Below are 15,035 nucleotides of genomic sequence, written 5' to 3' on the forward strand. Positions count from 1 at the left end.
AGTCCCGATGCTTATGCCACTTCCTTTTTCTTCCCTCTTTATTTTTTTGTCTCTCATTTAGGGATAATTCTCCTTGATTTTTCTATGTTGACTTGCATTGATGAACTCTGTCTTTCACAGTAATAATAAACGAAATATTTAGCAGGGCAACATCAGTCGTCATAGATTTTTTCTGAAAGTACTTAAAAAACATGAACAATGAGGAGCAAGTGATCATTTGTTTATTATCAGGAACTGCTTGGAGGCCAGAACTTTTCAAAGTGAGAAGTAAATCAAGGATCTGTGACCAATCGGGATAGAGCAAAGCCTGACCATGGTCTACGATATTTAGTCAATAACTACATAGAATGTTTGTAACTGAAATTAAAGTTGGTGATACAGCTGAATGTTCCCTGTGATGGTTGTAAACAGAGGAAGTTGTTTTTGTACGTCTCTCCTGTTATTGTCTCTCACTGTGGGACTCTCACACAGTAATACACTGCAGTGTCTTCAGGCTGCATATTCTGCCCTGTTAGAGTCACTGTCCTGGCAGACGTGTCTCTCCTGTAGCTGAACTTGTTCTTCAGAGCATTATTTTGTCGAAGTCCGCTTGTACCCCACTGATGAGAGATCCAGTCCATCGGCTTCCCTTCACGCTGTCTGATCCAACCTGTTGCATAGCTGTCATCAGTCAGAGAGTAACCAGAAACCTGACAGGTGAGGGTCAGAGACTGTCCAGGCTGCACAACCATTGAGCCTGGCGTGATGAGATCAATACAGTTCACACCTGTGGAAACACAAATCAACATAATCTCCATCATTCATCTGATTATTCTCTGTGTGTGATGTGATCATTAGTTGTAAAGCTCCTTACATGATCCAGCTGTCAGCAGCAGAATCAGAGCTGCAGAGAACATGGCTGATGATGAAGCTGATCTGATGTGAGAACTTGAAGCATCAACACACCAAGTGGACTTTCTTATATGGCAACAAGAGGAGGCTAATTTACATACACATAGGATGGTAAACCCGGTGACGATGTTTATTCAAATCATTCAAACTCCTGATAAAATTCACTATTACTTCATATCTCACAATTTATCAGGGATATTGATTTAAACAATATTTAAGTGATGATGTTATTACAATAGTTCATGAAGCCTGAAGACTGTTTGTCTCTCTCTTTACTGTAACAGCAACATGAAGTTAAAATCATTAGTTGTGTGAGGGCTCCTCCTCTGGTGGCTTTAAGGAACAAGTGTTCACAAGGGGAGAAACTCTGTTTATCATTAATGACACTTGGTGCTCAGATATAGTGAAGATATTAATTGTGTTTTATGATGATGATGAATGATGTTGATGACTTGATTGAACGATACCTGAATAAGACTTTAGTATTTGGTCAACACTCAGAGTTTCCTCAACTGATTGTTAAACACATAAAATATTGTCAATAAACAGGTTATAAGTGTTCCCAGTGATGGTTGTAAAAAGAGGAAGTAGTTTTTGTTCAGCTCTACTGATGGGTTGTGTCACTGTGACTCTCTGGCACAGTAATACACTGCAGTGTCTTCAGTCTTCAGACTGTTCATCTGCAGATACAGCTGCTGTCTGCTGTTGTGTCTGGAGATGGTGAACCGGCCTTTGACTGAATTAGAGTAGTAGATGCTACCACTACCACTACTAATGTAAGCGATCCACTCCAGTCCTTTTCCAGGAGCCTGTCTGACCCAGTTCATATTGTAGCTCCTCATTGTGAATCCAAAGGCTGAACAGGTCAGTGTGTGGGATTCTCCAGGCCTTTTAACCACTGGTTCAGATTCTGTCAGAGTCTGACCATCAACACCTGAAGAGACAGAAAAGAAAACCATCAGATGTGACACTTTCAGAAGACTTTTTCCAGTCAAGATGAGTGATGATCATCACCTGCCCAGCAGACAGTAAAAAGCAGCAGTCCTGTCCTATAGTCCATCATGTTCAAGTGTGTGTCCACTGTCCTCTGTCGTCCTCTCTGCACTCACATAAGTAGAGGAGGAACACATCACAGATTTGCATTGACTCCTCCTCAGAGAGAGAAAAAGGAAAATCATTTCACTTGGATATAAATTCTTCACTTTTGGACTTAGATTTTCCACTGATGTCCTTTCAAGATGTTAAACTTATGGTTTTCAGTTATCCAGGAATTAACACAAAGCAGAAAAACACTTAGCTCCACTTTTTGACAGTTAGGGAACAAACAGTAACATCTGTGATCACATGTACCAAAATTATACACATCTAACAGGAAGTTAATCCCCATCATGGTCTCTGAAGGATTTTGTCAAATGGCTTTCAGGATATTGAAGTTCAAAAATGATATAGAATTTTCTTTATCTCAAAGTTTGATTTAGAAGTGAACTTGTGGTTCATATGTATAATAAAACTGATAATACATTTGATTCATATTGTGCTTTTTAAAATACTTATTGACACTTTTTAGAATCACATTAACAGGAAAAGACAAAAAGAAACATAGAAATTAATGAGTGGTTAAAATGTTTTTCTCAGTGATTTGAATTGTGGCAGGTCGGTACAGTCTCAGGTGTGTTTGGAGAGAGAGATCCAGAGGGAGAGGGGCAGCAATGAGAAACTTTCTGTTCCCCTGGTTCAGTGCTTGGTGTTCATCATTATTGGTGTGAGGGCTCCTCCTCTGGTGGCTTCATGTTACTGCTGTTCAGGCTCTGAGGGGTTTTTGTTCAGCTCTACTGATGGGTTGTGTCACTGTGTCTCTCCTGGCACAGTAATACACTGCAGTGTCTGCAGGCTGCATATTCTGTCCGTTTAGAGTCACTGTTTTACTGGAAGAGTCCAAGTCGATACTGAACTGGTTCTTCAGTGAATCTTTGTAGTAAGAGCCTCCAGTGGATCTCATTCCGATCCACTCCAGTCCTTTCCCTGCAGGTTGTCTGATCCAGGCTGTGTAGTAGCCGCTAACAGAATAAGAGACCTGACAGGTGATTGTCAGACGCTGACCTGGCTGCACAGTCACAGAGGCTGGCTGTGTCAGCTGTTCACCCTTCACACCTGTTAAACAGAGAACATGTTTAGTCAGAAATGATCAAGTGAAACTGCAGAAGAAGAACTGTTGACTTTGACAGATGCAGACAGACTCACATCCAGCTGCCAGCAGCAGCAGCAGAGCTACAGAAAACATGGTTGATGTTGAAAGTGAGGTGCTGTGAACTCCACTGACGGCCTGATGGGAAGTTTTTATAGCTGAGTAACAAGGAAGCTCACTGAGTTTGCATACAATCAAACACATGAAGCATCAATGATGGTCTGACTGGAGCCAATAGAGTCAGAGAGGTTCCAGTATAGACTATGACATACAAAAAGGGATAGTCATGAACGTCACAAAATAGTCATTGAAGAAACTGGTTTCTTTTTATATGTTAGACTTTCAGCATGTGGGATCCAAAGCAGAGATGCTGAATTGTTATCTGATCCAAGAGTAAACTGTCATCAACTAAAAATCTGAATTAATAGAAATTAAAGGTGTAGAACTACTTATCTATGTCCTGTTCTCTTAGAGTGATGGGCCAAAGATCGAAAACAGATAGAAAATTATCTTTTATTTACTTTCTAGCATTCAGAAATGAGTTTGATAAATCATGAAAAATTCTATTTTTTGTCCTGGTCATGCTAAACTTGATGTCCGATGTCGCCTTCTCAGCTCAGTTGCTCGATTCGGCATCCTTTATGGTTATAGATCTTTTTGTACTGGTCAGAGTTCAACCCCTGATCCTGATGCATCCCATCATTTCCTGTCTGTCTGAAGATATCCTGTCTCACAGAGACCAAGAAACCCTTTCATAAAACTTCTGTTCCTACTAACTATATTCAATTGATTTCTGTTTGTTGGCTTTGTTTAGGAAAAGACATGGAAAACCCTGCATGTATAGAGAAGTAGTATTTATAGTTAACAGAGATCCACCAGGTCGTGCAAAAGAATCTCTCTGCACTTCTATATAATCTGTTGGATTCTTCTGTAAGTGTTGACATGGTCTTATCTGAGTAAATATAACATTGTGTTAGACCCTGACTGACTGCCAAATGTTGCTGTTTTCATGACATTTCAGCAAATGTGGCCATATTTAAGTTTTTAAATATAGACACATTCAAGAAGAGCAAGCGTCAAACATTGATGTAAATGTCATAAGTGTGGGAAATTACCTAGACGTTCAGGAGACACCTCTGAACAGAGGTGTCAGAGAGCCACAGGAGGGCCTCCTCCTTCGCAGACAACACCATACGAATGTAAATGTTATTTCATTATCACAGTCACTGTCTCCAGACAGACAGAATACACTAAACTTCAAACAACCATTGTAATGTAGAGAACACCATTTGTTTAAGTGTAAGGTCACCTCCCCATATCCCTCGGTATTGTATAAAAGGACTTGAAATGTAAAGGTTAGACAGAAGATGCTCTGGCCTCTCCTCCGTGCTGCACGTATTAAACCAAGAGATCTGATTCAAGCGCAGCCGTGAAGTTCTTCCTTGAGATTTAGCAACTCTCCACCTCGCAAAGGGGAATTTCCACGACATTATGGCGACAACAGGATGGGATAGACGTTTCGCTGATTGCTACCTGAGACTGATCTGAAGGAAGCTGCCGGCCGGGGAAAATTCCGCTCCGACAAACGGAGATTTTGGATCCCACCTGACGTCAGGTACAGGGTGCAGACAGCGGACGCTCTATCTAAGTGAGTACGGCGTTTGAATCATTTGCTCAATTTGTAAAAACCTAGGTAGCTGAAACGTAATTTAAGTCCTTTGGGGTGGTTTCAGTTATGCATTTCGGGTCCATATAGTTTTTATGGACGCCTTGCCCATGTAATACCGGTTTTGGAGGTTTATGTTGTATGTTGTGTGTTTAAAGGCTCAAGTATAGAAGCGTATGTCCATGTAAAACCTGGGTGGTCTTGGAACTTTATGTTGTGTGTTAAGTATGTCTTAAAACGAGAAAAGTTAAGAAAAAGAATAAACGAAAAATGAAACTAAAATATCTAACGAACAGCACAAGGCTGTCTGCACTTAAAGAATAAAACATGCGAAACAACGATTATTATAGATATACAAGGCCCCACTAAAATAAAATGGGCGTATGAGTGATAATCAAAAATAAAAACTTTTTTGCGACATTCAGTGTCTGGCATGCAGATTGTATGCTATTGAGGTGCGTTGCTCGGAACTTATGTGTCGTACAAACCACCTGGCTGAATTAAGTTTGCGCAAAGTTTTAGTGTGTGTTTGATAAGATCCAACCATACACTGTATGGGAAGATCAGTGTGATTGTGTGGTCTGTGTGAGTGATAAGCCCATTGAACGTTTAAGCACATCTGTCCCAGTGAGTCACTGAAAAACATGGGGAATAAAACCTGGAATTTAAAAATGCTAGATAACCCTCTTTCAGGTCCTGCTAAAATAATGGCAGAAAAATGGAGGGAAAGTGTTGTTAAGGATGTTCCACTTTGGCACCACCAAGGGGAATTTCCACGACATAAGTTTGAAATTGATTTTAATGAACCCTGTGTGAAGAGGCCCTGATCATGAATACTGAAAACCATTATTCGTTCATATCAGCAGTGCAGTACGATTGGTACTGGAACATCTGTCAATCCACACATTTACTTCTTCTTATTCCAGGTCAGGTTGCGGTGGCAGCAAGTGCATTAAAGTAAGTCAACCCAGACTTCCCTCTCCAGCTAGTTTTCCAGTAACTCCTGAAGGATTGCTAGGTGTTCTCAGGCCAGAAAGGATATTTAATCCCTCCAGTGAGCTCTTGGTCTACCCTGGGGTGTTATTCTAGTTGGGCATGCCTGGCAAACCTCAACTAGGACTCACTCCCCACCCATAGAGAGCAAACTACCTTCATCGCACTGAGCTGTAAACCGCCCCAATGCCTGCTGGAGGTCCCAGCATGAGGAAGTCAACACAACTACATCATCTGCAAAAAGCAGATTCATAGGCCTCCGAACTAGAAACCCTGGATAATGTTTGATAGTTTTAAGTGATGTAGTGAAAAAGAGGAAGTAGTTTTTGTGAGACTCTCCTGCTCTTGTCTCTCACTGTGAGTCTCTGGCACAGTAATACACTGCAGTGTCTTCAGTCTTCAGACTGTTCATCTGCAGATAGAGTTTACTGCTGGAGTCATCTCTGGAGATGGTGAATCTGCCCTTGACTGATGAGATGTACTGAATAGGAGAACTGGATGTGCCTATACGAGAAATCCACTCCAGTCCTTTTCCAAGAGCCTGTCTGACCCAGTTCATATAGTAGCTGCTGAATGTGAATCCAGAGGCTGAACAGGTCAGTCTGTGGGATTCTCCAGGCCTTTTAACCACTGGTTCAGATTCTGTCAGAGTCTGACCATCAACACCTGAAGAGACAGAAAAGAAAACCATCAGATGTGACACTTTCAGAAGACTTTTTCCAGTCAAGATGAGTGATGATCATCACCTGCCCAGCAGACAGTAAAAAGCAGCAGTCCTGTCCTATAGTCCATCATGTTCAAGTGTGTGTCCACTGTCCTCTGTCGTCCTCTCTGCACTCACATAAGTAGAGGAGGAACACATCACAGATTTGCATTGACTCCTCCTCAGAGAGAGAAAAAGGAAAATCATTTCACTTGGATATAAATTCTTCACTTTCGGACTTAGATTCTAAACTAAAGTGTCGTTTTCAGATGTTAAACTTAAGGTTTTTCAGCCATTCAGCAATAACACAAAGCAGAATAACACTTAGCTCCACTTTTTGACAGTTCGGGAACATACAGTAACATCTGTGATCACATGTACCAAAAATATTCCCATCTAACAGGACGTTAATCCCCACCATGGTCTCTGATGGTGTCTTCTATTCTCAACATTTGTGGGAGGATTTTACCACATGGGTTTCAGGGTATCAAAGTACAAAAATGGTTTTAAAATCTCCTTTTCTAGCCGTTTGATTGAATAATATCAGCATAGAGGAAGTTCAAGACCTCTCGTGCAGTTTTTGTAAATGGTGCAAGAAATTTGTATTTCGTGCTGAAAATGTTTTTTCTCAGTAATTTGAATTGTGGCAGGTCGGTACAGTCTCAGCTGTGTTTGGGGAGAGAGATCCAGATGGAGAGGGGCAGCAATGGGAGTTTCTGTTCCCCTGGTTCAGTGCTTGGTGTTCATCATTATTGGTGTGAGGGCTCCTCCTTTGGTGGCTTCATGTTACTGCTGTTCAGGCTCTGAGGGGTTTTTGTTCAGCTCTACTGATGGGTTGTGTCACTGTGGATCTCTGGCACAGTAATACACTGCAGTGTCTGTAGGCTGCATATTCTGTCCGTTCAGAGTCACTCTGTTACTGGAAGAGTCAAAGTTGATGCTGAACTTGTTCTTCAGTGAATCTTTAGTATATGTGGTATATCCCACACCACCTATTATAATCCACTCCAGTCCTTTCCCTGCAGGCTGTCTGATCCAGGCTGTCCAGTAGCTGCTAACAGAATAAGAGACCTGACAGGTGATGGTCAGACGCTGACCTGGCTGCACAGTCACAGAGGCTGGCTGTGTCAACTGTTGACTCTTCACACCTGTAGATGAAAACATGTTGAATATTGAGTCAGTATGTTCAGAGTCATTGTGCTGTGATCATACTGTCAGTGAGTCTGCCTCAGTGAGACTCACAGGATCCAGCAGCCAGCAGCAGCAGAGCTACATACAACATGGTTGGTGTTGAACCTGACATGATGGAGCTTCTCTTCTTCTCTGACTCACAGCGTGATGTCGAGTTTTTATATCAGACTGTGAGGAAGTTCAATTTGCATCGAGACAGCCTTGGCTTGCCTCAAAGAAAGGGTGATTTGTCTAAAATATTTTGTCTGGTTCTGAGATAGTTAGCGCTGATCTTAGATGGTTTTGTTGACATTGTAGATAAGTTATGTATCTTTTTTATATCCGTTTTTGCTATCATTAACTCCCAATCATGATTTGATCATTTCACCAATAGATATTTTGAACATGTTGTCATAGTGATGTCAATCTGTGTCTATGACTAAATACAATTTGCTAGATATGTTTTTTTCTTTTCTATCAACTGAGCCAAGGACCCAAAAAACCTAAACTATCTTTGCCCTTTACTCAAATTCCAAGTTTGAATGCAGTCAATGCTGACATTCGGTTTGAATCACCAGTACTTCAGGATCAGTCACAGTCCAGGACTCGAGTACTGAAGCACTGAATATAGGATTTATTTGTAAACATCAAGATATTTTGATAAATCGTATTTATTGAAATAAAGTAGTTTTACTATCAGTAAAATTCTGACGAGAGAGAAACTCAGGTTGAGACATCACCAGCTTCAATGAACTGACAGTCAGCAGGTCACAAAGCTTTCTAATGTCTCCATGATTATAAACCAAAAGTTAGGCCCAACCCACCGAGTCAACTGCTGCTGAATGTTTCCTTCTTTTCTTTGAGTATTAAGAGACTTTGTCACAATGCTCTGCCCTTCTGTTTGATCTTTTATCGCCCTCTGTTGGCCTTTGTTAAAATGCCTTTGGTCAGTTTTTATTTTTCTGCTGGCCTCTTTTATTAGTGGGGAAATCTCCCACAGTAATTCACAGCAGTCTATATGTCCTTTTGGTTGCATCACTGCAAAAAGTTCCATCATGTTCTTTTCTGCAGGTCGTCTGAACATGCTCATTGTGCAGCAGTGTTACTCTGACCCACCGCTCACTTAGACACAGAACACTTGATCTGCATGGTGCCTCTTCACTCGAGGTGGGCTTCGGGTTTACATACGTTTTCTTTTTTACAAGGCCAGTGTGTATGGACATTATTGCCAGGATGAAATTGTTGTTGTGTAAACAGGGTCTACTATCAACAATTTGTGTTAAGTATGTGCGGAAAATACAAATCCTCAGAGCGTTGGTATTTTAATTCTCTTCCTGTAAAGAAATACAAAATCCAGTCCATCGGTTTCCTCCACTTCCAGAATTACTGAATAAGATCAATACACGTATCACCTATGGAAACACAAACCAACAATATCTCAATTAATCAATTTAATTATTAGTAAATAAGTCTTTATTTATATAGATTGTCTGTCCAGGTGGGTTTTTAGATACTTGTTGAAAATGTCCAGAGATTCAGCAGATCCGAGGGGTTGTGGGAGTTAATTCCAGAGAGTGGGGGCTACAATAGCGAAGGCACGATCACCTCATGTTATTTTTGTTTCATGTCTTTCTGATGTGTTTATAAAAGTTTAAAATCTCATGTCAGGGTGCAGCTGTGAGCATCAGTACAGAGAACATCAATGATGGTGAAGCTGAAATGAACTTCTGTCCTCTGTCATACAAATGCTCAAACACAAACTTTTAGGCTTCCTAATTTACACTAATGACAGAAAATCATCTTAAACTAAAAAGTCATTAAATGATTCCAAACAAGGATGAACTGTAAAGATGTTTCCCTTCATTTAAAACTTTTTAACATTTTAGTTTAACAAGCTGTGGATGAATACCAGATATGCACAGACAGTGTGACATGTTAGGTTTTTGTACAGCGATGCTTCCTCCTGTGTCACTGTGGGTCTCTGGCACAATAATAAACAGCAGAATCTTCAGTCTTCAGACTGTTCATCTGCAGATACACCTGCTGTCTGCTGTTGTCTCTGGAGATGGTGAACCGGCCTTTGACTGAATTAGAGTAGAATTTTCTGTCATTATCCTTCTCAACCCAGGCAACCCACTCCAGTCCTTTTCCAGGAGCCTGTCTGACCCAGCTCATATGGTAGTCGCTGAATGTGAATCCAGAGGCTGAACAGGTCAGTGTGTGGGATTCTCCAGGCCTTTTAACCACTGGTTCAGATTGTGTCAGAGTCTGACCATCAACACCTGAAGAGACAGAAAAGAAAACCATCAGATGTGACACTTTCAGAAGACTTTTTCCAGTCAAGATGAGTGATGATCATCACCTGCCCAGCAGACAGTAAAAAGCAGCAGTCCTGTCCTATAGTCCATCATGTTCAAGTGTGTGTCCACTATCCTCTGTCGTCCTCTCTGCACTCACATAAGTAGAGGAGGAACACATCACAGATTTGCATTGACTCCTCCTCAGAGAGAGAAAGGAAAATCATTTCACTTGGATTTTTCTTTTTTACTTTTGGACTTAGATTCTAAACTTGTGTCCTTTTAAGATGGTAATCTTCAGATTTTCAGTTATTCAGTAAAAACACAAAGCAGAATAACACTTAGCTCCACTTTTTGACTGTTAGGGAACATACAATTACATCTGTGATCACATGTACCAATGATATTCACATTTAACAGGAAGTTAATCCTCATCATGGTCTCTGATGGTGTCTTCTGTTCTCAACATTCACTGAAGGATTTTGTCACATGGGTTTCAGTGTGCAAATTAGCATTATAATCTAATTTTCTAAAACTTTAATTACGTAACATCAGCTTGGAGGGAACTCAAGACCTCTTGTCCACTTAGTAATGTGAATGTAGTCCTGATAATCAGATATACTGTTGAAAACAACGGTATCTTCATATTGTCTTAAAGCTTGTATTTCTCTTCTCTTTATACGTGTTCTGGTGTTTATCATGTTTAATGATAATTATAGATTTTATTCATCTTGTTTTTAAAATACTCATTGACACTTTACAGAATCACAAAAAGTTTTTTCAGTGACTTGAATTGTGGCAGGTCGGTACAGTCTCAGGTGTGTTTGGGGAGAGAGATCCAGAGGGAGAGGGGCAGCAATGAGAGAGTTTCTGTTCCCCTGGTTCAGTGCTTGGTGTTCATCATTATTGGTGTGAGGGCTCCTCCTCTGGTGGCTTCATGTTACTGCAGTTCAGGCTCTGAGGGGTTTTTGTTCAGCTCTACTGATGGGTTGTGTCACTGTGTATCTCTGGCACAGTAATACACTGCAGTGTCTTCAGTCTTCAGACTGTTCATCTGCAGATAGAGTTTACTGCTGGAGTCATCTCTGGAGATGGTGAATCTGCCCTTGACTGATGAGGAGTAATAGATATAACTGGATGTGTATATATAAGCGATCCACTCCAGTCCTTTTCCAGGAGCCTGTCTGACCCAGTTCAAATACAAGCTGCTGAATGTGAATCCAGAGGTTGAACAGGTCAGTGTGTGGGATTCTCCAGGCCTTTTAACCACTGGTTCAGATTGTGTCAGAGTCTGACCATCAACACCTGAAGAGACAGAAAAGAAAACCATCAGATGTGACACTTTCAGAAGACTTTTTCCAGTCAAGATGAGTGATGATCATCACCTGCCCAGCAGACAGTAAAAAGCAGCAGTCCTGTCCTATAGTCCATCATGTTCAAGTGTGTGTCCACTGTCCTCTGTCGTCCTCTCTGCACTCACATAAGTAGAGGAGGAACACATCACAGATTTGCATTGACTCCTCCTCAGAGAGCAACAACATTTGACTTCTGTCTTGGATACTTTAAGTTGAAAGGTCATCAGCTGTATCATGTCAGCAGAGTGAAAGCAGAGATGAACTTGATGATGAGAAAAGTGTTGGACTGTTTCATCCCCACACAGAGTTGGGGTTATTTTTTATAGGTAAACAATGATGCATTATTGGAACAGCTGAGCAATATATTTATACATATTTAAACCATAGAGGTGTGATAATTTGATTCAAAATATTTATCTTTTTGGGAATGTCTCATACTTCTAAAAGGATTATGAATCTTTTTCCAACAGTTCCCCTTTTTATTGTCATGTACACTTTAACTTTAGACTGTTTGTGCCACTGATCTGGTGATATTGTTACGGTACACTCACGTGTGAACAATTTCGGACCCAGACGCACAACTCAGAGACAGATAGCGGTGTAACGAGTCGTTTTAATAAACAACTAAATAAACAATGTACAGTGAAAAGTGCAAAGTCCTCGCTCTCCAGTGAGCGGTGAAATCCCAGTGACAGTTCTCAATTACCAAACGCGTGAGGTGAAGGCTTGAACGGAAGAGCAGCAGGCAGGCAAGCAGGAGTGAATATTTAACTGCTGATGAGCAAGGAAACAAACACGATGAGTTAAGCACAGGAATCTTCAACTAATAAACCTTTTTTAACAAAGTTCAGGATCCAAGATACTAGTTCCCACTTGTGTTGACAATAATCCGACAGGGACTGACAGTTGAGCTCAGGCTTATATACTGGGGTTGATGAGAACGAGCTGCACCTGCTGCTGCTGCTGCAGACCGGGGGAGGAGACACAGGAGGAACAGACAGACATGGGGAAAACAGACAACACACACACACAAGTGGGAGGGCACTAACAGAACCAGATCATGACAGATATGGTCATTATTGGTATGAGGTATCTTCCTCTGGTGGCTTCATGTTACAGCTGTTCAGGCTCTGAGGGGTTTTTGTTCAACTCTACTGATGGGTTGTGTCACTGTGTCTCTCTCACACAGTAATACACTGCAGTGTCTGCAGGCTGCATATTCTGCCCTGTTAGAGTCACTGTCCTGGTAGATGTGTCTGTCCTGTAGCTGAATTTGTTCTTCAGAGCATTATTTTGTCGAAAGGTTCCACCACCCCACCTATGACAGATCCAGTCCATCGCTTTCCCTTCACGCTGTCTGATCCAACCTGTTGCATAGCTGTCATCAGTCAGAGAGTAACCAGAGACCTGACAGGTGAGGGTCAGAGACTGTCCAGGCTGCACAACCATTGAGCCTGGCGTGATGAGATCAATACAGTTCACACCTGTGGAAACACAAATCAACATAATCTCCATCATTCATCTGATTATTCTCTGTGTGTGATGTGATCATTAGTTCTAAAGCTCCTTACATGATCCAGCTGTCAGCAGCAGAATCAGAGCTGCAGAGAACATGGCTGATGATGAAGCTGATCTGATGTGGGCTCGTCTGTCCTCTCACTGATGCTCATACACACCACTTATTTATATAGCAACACATGGAGGCCAATTTACATTTAGTGGGTTGTAAATCAACTGACTTGGGGAGGTGTTCTAGTGTTTCCCTTCCGGTTCCCTCGTTGAAAGGAAAGTTGGAACTGCAGTCATATATACTTAATTTAAATCATGTCATGATCACCATTTCATATAAATTCGGAAACAACTTCATTAAATTAGTTAATGAACAACGTTTCTGGTGGTGATGTAAATAGCATTTGATTCTGACAATTGTCAGTGTAGTTTTTATGGTTTTTCAAAGGTTCAGACTTTTAAAAATTGTATAAATTTGAACAAGGAAAACTACAGATGGAATATCTGAAACATTTTTATTAAGTTTTAATACTTATTATTGTCGGATAAAGACTGTTAACAAGACAGAAAAACTGTAAACCAAGATCAAGGAAGAATTATTCTGCTTAATATAAACTAAAACTAAAGACGATAAGACACCATCTCATCCTCATAACACCAACAACTGTGTTGCAAAGCAGACAAGGTCTCAGGATCTCATTACCCACATTTAAATCAGTCACTTTGAATACATGTAAGTTACGTTTGTTCCCTTTTGTGTAAATGAGCAAATCAATCATACTATATATAAATTAAATTAAAAGGTTATATTTGATTGCAACGTTGGATTATTCTACAACTGTATATTGTTAACCACAAATGTACAAACACTGACTAAAATAAATGTTCAGTGTTTGTTGTAAAAACAGGAAGTAGTTTTTGTACAGTTCTTCTGTTATTGTCTCTCACTGTGGATCTCTGGCACAGTAATACACTGCAGTGTCTGCAGGCTGCATATTCTGTCCGTTTAGAGTCACTGTGTTGCTGGAAGAGTCAAAGTTGATGCTGAACTGGTTCTTCAGTGAATCTTTAGTATATGTGTTATATCCCACACCACCTATTATAATCCACTCCAGTCCTTTCCCTGCAGGCTGTCTGATCCAGGCTGTAGCATAGCTGCTAACAGAATAAGAGAGCTGACAGGTGATGGTCAGACGCTGACCTGGCTGCACAGTCACAGAGGCTGGCTGTGTCAGCTGTTGACTCTTCACACCTGTAGATGAAAACATGTTGAATATTGAGTCAGTATGTTCAGAGTCATTGTGCTGTGATCATACTGTCAGTGAGTCTGCCTCAGTGAGACTCACAGGATCCAGCAGCCAGCAGCAGCAGAGCTACATACAACATGGTTGGTGTTGAACCTGACATGATGGAGCTTCTCTTCTTCTCTGACTCACAGCGTGATGTCGAGTTTTTATATCCGACTGTGAGGAAGTTCAATTTGCATCGAGACAGCCTTGGCTTGCCTCAAAGAAAGGGTGATTTGTCTAAAATATTTTGTCTGGTTCTGAGATAGTTAGCGCTGATCTTAGATGGTTTTGTTGACATTTTAGAAAACTTATGTATCTTTATTATATCCGTTTTTGAAACAGGTGTGATTTTTTTTTATCATTATCTCCCAATCATGATTTGATCATTTCACCAATAGATATTTTGAACATGTTGTCATAGTGATGTCAGTCTGTGTTTATGACTAAATAGAATTTGCTAGATATGATTTTTTCTTTTCTATCAACTGAGCCAAGGACCCAAAAAACCTAAACTATCTTTGCCCTTTCCTCAAATTCCAAGTTTGAATGCAGTCAATGCTGACATTCGGTTTGAATCACCAGTACTTCAGGATCAGTCACAGTCCAGGACTCGAGTACTGAAACACTGGATATAGGATTTATTTGGAAACATTAGACATTTTGATAAATCGTATTTATTGAAATAAAGTAGTTTTACTATCAGTAAAATTCTGACGAGAGAGAAACTCAGGTTGAGACATCACCAGCTTCAATGAACTGACAGTCAGCAGGTCACAAAGCTTTCTAATGTCTCCATGATTATAAACCAAAAGTTAGGCTCAACCCACCGAGTCAACTGCTGCTGAATGTTTCCTTCTTTTCTTTGAGTATTAAGAGACTTTGTCACAATGCTCTGCCCTTCTGTTTGATCTTTTATCGCCCTCTGTTGGCCTTTGTTAAAATGCCTTTGGTCAGTTTTTATTTTTCTGCTGGCCTCT

General features: G+C 40.7%; 1 gene segment (V, D, J or C); it reads right to left on the reverse strand.

Moving 5' to 3' along the window:
- Window positions 1-13,713: 13,713 nt before the first annotated feature.
- LOC306837709 (Ig heavy chain V region XIG14-like) lies at window positions 13,714-14,155 on the reverse strand. The segment is given in 2 exons: window positions 14,116-14,155; window positions 13,714-14,021 (listed from the first exon to the last, which is right to left on the reverse strand).
- Between the last annotated feature and the right edge of the window lie 880 nt (window positions 14,156-15,035).

This window comes from Symphodus melops (genome assembly GCF_947650265.1).
Source record: "Symphodus melops genome assembly, chromosome: 17".
In the NCBI taxonomy this organism is placed as follows: Eukaryota; Metazoa; Chordata; class Actinopteri; order Labriformes; family Labridae; genus Symphodus; species Symphodus melops.